Source organism: Haliotis asinina, chromosome 12, assembly GCF_037392515.1.
Source record: "Haliotis asinina isolate JCU_RB_2024 chromosome 12, JCU_Hal_asi_v2, whole genome shotgun sequence".
Lineage (NCBI taxonomy): Eukaryota > Metazoa > Mollusca > Gastropoda > Lepetellida > Haliotidae > Haliotis > Haliotis asinina.
Window position 1 is genome coordinate 10769861 of NC_090291.1, and position 9530 is coordinate 10779390.

Below are 9530 nucleotides of genomic sequence, written 5' to 3' on the forward strand. Positions count from 1 at the left end.
CCGATCCCGTTAGTCGCCTCTTAAGACGAACACGGGTTGCAGAAGGCCAGTTCTGACCCGGAGCTTCATGAGTGACTGACTTGCGTAAATTGTGTAACCATAGTAACATTTATCAGAAAATCGTCAGTTAAAATTTTTCTCTGTCAGCAGCATAATCTTCAAACTTACGACGTCTTGTAAATAATCGATGCACATGTAAAATCGCTGGACCTCAAACATTTGTACCACTGACTTGTCTCATGATTTTTTAGCACTAATCTACTTAATTTGGATATGATGACATAAGCAAATCTGCGAGCCTGGCCACCCCAGCTGTCTAGTCACCCGCGACCTCAGTTTGATTAAGGTTACAACATTCAAGGCCCCAGTAAAGCTTTAAAAAGTAATGTGGTTAATAAGAAAATATAACGTTTAAGAAATATGTTCGTTTAGCAACGTTGTCTGGGCTTCAATCCTAAACATTTCTTTTGACTAATAATGTTTGATAAATGCTACTGAGGCTATAGCGAAACACGGGAACTTCGATCTACTAGCAGATACATTGATAATGTTCAAGAAAATATTTTACAGTAGCTTCAGAGAATAACCAATTCCGATCATCAACCATAATGTCCGTCTGCTTGTTTGTTGTTTACCGCCGCGCTAGGCAATATTTCAGTTATATGACCGCGGTTTAAAAAAATTCGAACAATGAACCAGACAGTCAAGTCATCAACAGCATGAGCATCGATTTCAGCAATTGTGGTACGACAGACAGGGTTCCTCGAGACCAGTCTGACTTGATGTTTACAGGTACCACCAGATTAGAGAATACGGGAAAATGGATGAAAAATGATATTCATCGTAACTGGTCAGTATTTAGTGAAGGAGTGGAAGGACTAAACACGTTATTTAAAATGTGCACCACTTCCGTCCAAGGGAGGGGTTCGGGACGAGTAAGATCTAATGTAAAGCCACGAAAGCATGCTCATTCATCTAACTTCGATGTAAATCATACTCAAATGTTGTTTGATCAAGTTTACCCAGCTGTTACGGTTAATAATTTGCCGTGACAAAATGTATAAGAAATCCCCCCAGAACCAGCAAAATATAACACAGACAAGTCTCAAATATTCAATATCATGCATTGACCAAAGAGCAAGATACAAAGATTCACAGTAGAGATTTCTAGTACAATGCAACCGAGTCAAATCTAAAGAAATGGGTCACAAATATAGCATCAAGTCCCCAAAATCTTGGTTTTCAATGAGAAAGAGTTGTACCAAATCTTTCACTGCGAGCGATCATGAATGTAGTTCAGGCTTGACAAAGAGACAGATGTAGATAGGCCGAATGACGACACCACTCCAGTATTACTCTGAGTATAAGTCCGTGGGTGTGTTTTTCGTCAACACAACAACCAGTCTTCTATATACAAAGTCGCCGATTCTTGAGCATTCCAGCGAAGTATCGAAGCTTCGCTTACCAACACTCAAAACACACCAAAGGGAGACAACTCTAAAGCTCTACCTTAAAGGCGTGCCACTAAAACACTATTACCGATGATACGAAATGTGATCCATAATAACTATAACTCAAGACTGTAAACACTGTGATCCAATAATAACTATCAGTAATAATACAAATTACAGAAAATACACTCTCGTAACAGAATTGAATGTGCAGGAAAATTGCAAGTCAGTAACAATACCTGCGTTGTTTTCTATTACCTATTTTGACTATTTCTTTCATTTGAGCAATTGTATCTGTGACAAGTGGTACCGATGTTACCAGGTGCTGTCACTTTTTACTTGATAATTCTTTCAAATATGCTAACAACATATTTGGATATAATCGACTCTGTATTTCATGTACTTAGTATAAGAGGGTGTATCTGTCAACGACCGAAGTGGAAGTATGACATTGTTCAAGTCAGGAAATCATATTGTACAAGAAACGTGAAATATTCTAGTTATAATATTATCATCGGCATGGAATTATTAGAATATTAGATCTACGAATGATATCATTAACAACAGGTGATTATGGGGTAATGAGATACGATACAGGATTTAATAATATATTTAAGATTAAGATGTGAAATGACGATTAAGGCCTGTGATGTAGGAAATAGTAAACAATGTCTGGAAGGTAGGTACTCAGTGGCGGAAAATGTCAGGGTTACAGGTTAGTGACCAATGGTCAAAATATAAAGGGTGTTGGCTGTGACGTAGGGGCCCAGCTTTAAGCGATAGCAAAGCCCAAAGACGGGAGTCTGGTGCGCTCCCACTCTTGGTGTTTGGTCACAACAAATCGTCTGAGAAATTATCTTAAAGGCACCAACATTTGGCTTAAGGCCGACGCTTTGCGGCTGAAGTCTTATTAAGTGACCATAGTGTGGGTCGACCAGCAACACAGTCTTAATAAACCTAATAAAAGAAGATAATCGTCTTGCGGTTGTTGGAGGAAATACGGTAAGATTTCAAGGGCTTCCGGGTACTGACACTGTACCTCTCGCTTATCCCCTATCGTCAAGACCGAAGTACGGGGGTATACCGTAGTTCAGGTAAAGGCACGCCATCCCAGGGGTGGGATACTGACAGGTAAACGTCATCTACCTGGCAGGTAAGACTGTTTACTTCTTTTCTAAGATATATTCAGTATTGGAAAATATAAAGAGATCGAGACAGCACATATCTGTGTCATGCTCATGATCTTGATCACTGGATTCTCCACTGTATATCTGGGGTTGTCTTTTTATGACTAGTACACTAAACTCTTATCAAAAAGCAGGGGACATTCAATACAAACGTTGTCACAACTGTTGATAGTTTATCTAACCATGAAGATCCCGATTAGGATTGCTTTTCAGTAACCCACGCTCGTCGAAAAGGAATCGCGAGGTCAAACTCACTGACTTCGTTTACACGTCATCGTATCCCACTTACGTAGATGGATTCTGATGACGCTGGTCAAATGGTTAAAGAGTTCCCTCGTCGCGCCGAAGATGCGGGTTCGATTCCCCACATGGATACAATGTGTGAATCCTCTTTCTGATATTTTCGGAATGACATTGCCCGAATATTCCTACCAGCGGACTGAAACCGCACCCACTCACTTACTCGATGTAGGCATAATGTTAAAGATTTAAGTTGACTTCTTATTTAAACGGGTTGTTTTGAAATTTGAAGCTATATATGATTAATTTCAAATATTTATCACCCAATATTTATCAAAATGGGTACAAACATGAAGTAAACTTGGAAAACCAAATAGAATGTTAAACCGTTTACGAAATATGCATGTCAAACAGCAGGCGTAAAATCTCACAGACTCATTAGTGACCAACTCATGTTATTCCGCAACAAGCCGTATAAGAGGCGAATGGTGACGAATGAACAACATCGTCAAGAGAGAGTGAGTTACGTTTTACGTCGTTTTTCGCAATATGACGCGCGGGGGTGGGTGGGGTGGGTGGGTGTCATGATGGGAGGTTGCCATAAACGGCGACTATGCTTGTCGTAAGAGGCGACTGACAAGATCGGGTGGTCAGGCTCGCTGACTTGGTTGACACATGTCATCAGTTCCCAATTGTGCAGATAGATGTTCATGTTGTTAGTCACAGGATTGTCTGGGCATGTTGTACAGACCACAGAAAGGATATATCTGCACAGTCAACAACACAACCTAGTGACTTGTAAACGTCTCACATAGGTATGTACATTTGAAACTATATCAAATACTACCTCCGCAGCTAACTTCAAGGTTTTTGCAACCTTGTTGTTTCGTTGGTACATCCATTTGCATTTAATGCAGCTATTTGGCTGGCACAGGATGCCGAATTCTACATCTTGATCAAATGTTGTATTTTGCACTTGCATAAAGGACACATATACGCATATAGATATTACCGTCTTCGTTAATTTAATTTGGACGCTGAAGTATATCAATTAGTGATGCTGTTTCAGCGACTGGCAGAGACTTTTTGAAACCTTTATAAAAATGGACGCTGAAATCACATTACAGTGCTTGTAGCATTCTTGAGAGAGTGGCCCGTGAAGGTCCCGGGGTAGAATAGGCTTGCCACTGGAGGCGACTGTGTTTGTCGTTAGAGGCGACTAACAGCATCGGGTGGTCAGGCTCGCTGACTTGATTGACACATGTCATCGGTTCCTACTTGCGCAGATCGTTGCTCATGTTGTTGATCACAGGATTGTCTGGTCCAGACTCAATTATTTACAGACCGCCGGCATATTGCTGGCATATTGTTGAGTTCGGAGTAAAACTCAACTCACTCACTCACTGACCCTTCGCAGGACCTTATGAATGACCAAAAAACTTCAGAACTAATATTCCAACCCATCTAAAATCTTTAAAACTGAATTGGAAATCCCAATCGTCAAGTGTTTTGTTATAACCGATCAGAATGATATTTCCAAAATACATCCTGAACCGCTTTGGTTCAAGCGTCAGCTTCCGGACCCACCTCTGTTCATAAAAGATTGGGTTGAGAACGGAATCACAGACATAAAGGACCTCTTTTACTCTAATGGTTTCTTATCGTTTGATGATTTCAAGAAGAAATATCCAGTACAATTTTCGATAACACCAGGGTGAAAAAAATGTTCCAGTGTCCTTGAGAGATATCGTCGGTAACCGTAAATTTGTAACTCAAAGGATGTACAATGTTTCATAACAAACTTACAAAACCTTATGCTTCACCCGTGGTGTGGGAAAGTTTGATTTTTATCTCATTACCATGGAGTAATATTTTCCCTAACTATAGAAAATGTACTCGTGATATAAAGGTATTGCATTTCCAGTTCAGGTTTATTCATAAATAATACATACCACCCCCCATCCTACCCCCACCCCGCCCCTCCACCCCACCCCCCACCCCCCAACCCCCCAAAAAATTAATGAAACTAGTAGATCACTGTCATGGCAAAGTGTGTCACCTGTCATGTATTGTACTGCAGTTGCTGTAATGTCAATTTTCACCCAATCTACAATGTACAAGTTCTGAAATGAATCAAAACAATTTAAAAATCGTGGGAATTTTTTAACATATCTAAATAATGATTCCACTTCATTCGAGGGAATCTTCGAAAAACAGGTTTTGAAGAAATGCCACGCTAGTTTAAAACAGGGGTGGCAATTGTCTATTTTTCACACTGTCAAGCAATACTAAACTATCCGCTGTACAAAACTATCGTGATCACGAGGAAGGGAAAGCCCCGACTATCATAACCTGTGAATATATTATGACTCCAAGAGAAATCTTAAACGATGTAATTTTGTTTGTTTGTTGTTTAAAGTCATTTTGGCCCATATTGTTTCAGAAAATAGACTACTTATAAGACATTCATTCATTCCGTATCAAAATTACACATCGATCGAAATACTTCATCGAGAGGAAGGTCAAGGTTTCGGCTTCAACGCCGTTGTTGTTGCAAGCGTCGGACATGTAAGCACGAAGCGACACAATATCACCGTATCTTTCTTATAATTCGCAAGAACTTACAGTTGTTCCTTGTTTAACGCCTCAATGCCAACGTATTGTTCCAGTTCTATTCCTGTTAAGTACAGAATTTGGCCAGGACAGACCAGTGACTGACAGTGTAGCAACGATCGACGCCGACAGGGTACGAATTTATTAACTCTTGACCGCCATTACGTTAAGTTGCATCCTACTTGAGTGAGTGAGTGAGTGAGTGATTAAGTGAGTGAGTGAGTATGCTTTTATGTTGCCTTTTGCTATTTTTTTTTTGGCATGGACACCAAAAATGAGCTTAACACATCGTATAAATGTGGGGATATCTAGCATGACAAGCGGAAGCTCGAAACTTAGGCTACTCCATCCTACAGACTGAATGGAGATATGTCCTTAAACAGTGATAACAAATTCTTAGTGTATTATTAAATCTGCAGATTTTTATTGCTTCAGTTAATCCATTTGACAGGATGTCTTAGAGGAACTGTGACTGCCGTTTCAAAAACCTGGAAACAAAGCCCCATGATAATCAGTTGACAAATCAGTGCAGCCTTAATGCATATTCTGTAGCTTAAACATATTTACTGCTGAGACTTTACTACTTCACTTGAAAACCAGATAGAATATGTAAGAATGTTTATGTGAAAACAGATAACGGTGAATATTCCTTAAGACGACAATACTTTTACGCTGCTTTTAGCAACAATCAAGCAATATCAGGTCGGGGGACACCAGAAATGGACTCCACACATTGTACCCAAGGGGGAAATCGAACCCGTGTCTTCGGCCTGACGAAAGCTTTAACCACTGGACTACCGAGATGCCCTTGATCTGTATCGGGACATTAATGCTCTTCTTTCGAGTTGAAACATTATGACTATGCCGGGAAAGTCTAGATACCGAATTTCTGTCTCTCTTTCTCGATAACATTCTTGATTTTCCCTTGCAGATCTTGTGTTATCTCTGGAAGTAAAACAAAATGAGTATATATGTCAGGTGCGTACCTCTGCTTCCTCTCATCTTTTTTATTTGCTACACACACATGGCCTCTGTAACATCTGTCTTACTATAACATTTCAAAATAATGCAACGCTTGCTAGTTTTAAAAAGACTAAGAACTTGAGTGCATAGCTGAAATTTCTACTTTTGCCTCACGATTAACACCGATGTTTCAAATACAATATTAACACAGTGTATGTTATAAAAAGGAAATAGAGTTTGTGTTCACCTCTGATGGATAAATACAGAACTGAAACTGTTGATTAGGATAAGTATCCTGTTACTTATATTGGCTCGAAACGTGGCTGGTATTACAACACTGATTTTGTATTTTAATGCTGACAGGATGGCATGAGTTTGTTTCACGATACTTTTCTATGACTTCTGTGAAACTGGGTCCGTTGACAAGCCTTTATGTAACTTGAACATTTTTAAGGTCCATTCCAGTTTCAAACACTGGTTTTCAATTGTTTATTTTTTGACTGTACACGTCTCTGATATACTGAGGATAACAACATTTCAGATGTCATTAGAAAGAAGTAAACATAGCCAGTTTGTGCCTACCTTGTCTCACTTCTTCGGAGACGGGGACACCCCTTGCATCAACTAATACCTCATTTTCCATCTGAGGCTCAAGAGCTCTCTTCTTGCCTGCCATATGGAAAATTGAAATGCATATGCTTGTCAAAATTCTTCCTATGTGTACACAAGATCTTTCGCTGCTCAAGGACCTCTCAAGTGTACGCACAAAATCAAGAAACCATCGTCACTACATCACCTGATAAACGTGATGATGAACGTATATTTATGAAGTACAAATCGGTGACAGAATGATAACTGATGCCTGCCACCATTCCCGCCAGTCTGTAGCTGAACATTGAACATATTCTCGTGTTTGTGACGAATGACAATGGTGAGACATGACGTGTTCATGTATCGTCTATATTTGATAGTGATTCATACACTCATGATTGTGAAAATTATTGTACAATTATTGTACAGATGATTATCATGTTCCCTTTCTTTAACCTGAATACTCCGAATACTGAATTCTCCCAAAGACGTGGAACCTGAAATCCCCATTTCTCGAAAATTGTTAGTATATTTTCAAGGGAATACAGTGGATTATATATACAATGGAAGCTGTCTAAACCGTCACTCATTGGGACTGAGTAAATAATCTAGTTTAGCCAATGTGCCGGATTGTAGAGCTGATGATGAATGTGCAAGTCATGTATGGGACTGAGATTTTATGCCGGTGTTGACAACCTGCCGGATTGGACAGATGCTGGTTTTGACAGCCTCCACTGTAGTTAGAAGCGACGTAACACCCTTTCATCGGGATAGTGTTCTTGCATCTAATCTTTACACCGTAGTTACAATACAGATCGTGCTGAGGGCATACAATGAGACGTTTAAAAACAAGCTGAAAAAACACCCAGAAAAACCGTCTCAAACCATCGTCGATCAATGGAAATAGATGTATATCTCAATACGCCTTATGAGATTATGGGCCAGATCAGTTTTAACAGCTCCCAGTCAAAGTCCGCTGACAAGAGTAAAGAGAGTTCCTTACCGATAGATACTGTGATTGAGCCATGTACACCCCAGCACTGGACGACTTCCGCCATGAACAGCAGTCCCAGGACAATCAGCATGTACTTCATCTTGTTGCAGCGTGAAGACGATGACAACAACGCTCCCTTGTGCCACTACTTATAGCCACTCGGGTGTTTTATCAGAGTTTACATCGCAATCACATGATAGCCCGGATGTGTTGAAACAATATAAAGTTACAATGTAGTTCACACATGATCTGGACTGACAGCAGATGATACAACACAAAGATCCTGTGATGATATCAGCCAGCGGAAAAGTTGTGACAAGTACATGTATGGTGGTGTGTGGTCCTATGCACAATGAGGGAAAATCAAGCAATATTGAACGCGGAGAATCCTTTCATCAATGACATTGTTTGGCCAAGTGAGAGTTTCTAGGATTTCAGTCCAAAGAAGCACAGGAGACATGTGGTCTCAAGTGAGTTTGTTCAAAATTGCTTCTAATCACCCAGCAGAAAATGGGTACCCGATGGAATAAATCATGTGACTAAAAGCTTCTATCCGGGGTAATAAAGTGCAGTGGTGTGTTAGCGCTATGAAACATACCTGTGTGGAGTTTGGTGTTATATAAATGGCCACATTATCATCACATTGTTAATTCTGATCACTGAACAACATGACACCACATATATGAAAACAAGAATGAAACATATATTTAACGCCAGCACCCATTCCTTGTCAAAGATCAGTGAAGATGTCAATGAAATGAAAGCTGACTAATCCATCTACGTATCTTGTTACGAGAGTGTATTTTCTGTAAATTGTAATATTGATTAAGTGATAATTATTATAGGGTTACAATGTTTAGAGTTTTGAGTTATAGTTATTATGGGTCATATTCCGTTTAATAAATGCCCATTGTAGTATTAGTATTTAGCGGCAGGCCTTTAAGGTAGTGCGCTAGAGGTGCTGCCCTTCACTTGTGTTTACTTTCGGGAGTCTGCGAGAAAGGTCTAAGCTGCTCGAGTGCTAGAATATTCAATTTTTTTACTTCAGATCTGATTTCAGGTGAGGTGAAAGTTGGTATTCTTGAATCTCTCCTAGTTCTGGGTACAAATTGTCAGTTTGGTGATCGGTAATGATCTTATTGGGGCCAAAGTTGGTAATGATCCAACTGTCACTGTTTCTCCGGAGAGTTCAGTTTCAGTTTTCCTTAAACACTTGGTTATTTCGAAGATTTTCTCGTTGCTTTCATTAATTTCTAACCAAGGCGTGAAAATACTCGAACCGTCCATTATTTAATTGGATGTTGAAGTAGTTAAAAACTAATCGATATAACACGAAAATGCTTAAAGTATTAAAAAAACTAGTCAAAATAGAAATTTCACAAAATGTAATTTTTAAAAATAATGAATAATCTTTCTCTGGTGATACATCTACGTATCCGAAATGGGATCCCTATCTTTGGACTCTGGATAAACGTTACCAAATCCAACTCA

The 9530-nt window shown here is 39.5% G+C and overlaps 1 long non-coding RNA gene across 1 annotated transcript; it reads right to left on the reverse strand.

Annotated features, from left to right (window-relative positions):
- Nucleotides 1–5893: 5893 nt before the first annotated feature.
- On the reverse strand, nucleotides 5894–9252 carry LOC137258384 (uncharacterized). The gene is made up of 4 exons (XR_010954629.1): nucleotides 8049–9252; nucleotides 7037–7123; nucleotides 6374–6436; nucleotides 5894–5979 (listed from the first exon to the last, which is right to left on the reverse strand). It is a non-coding gene; the product is annotated as an uncharacterized lncRNA (long non-coding RNA).
- Between the last annotated feature and the right edge of the window lie 278 nt (nucleotides 9253–9530).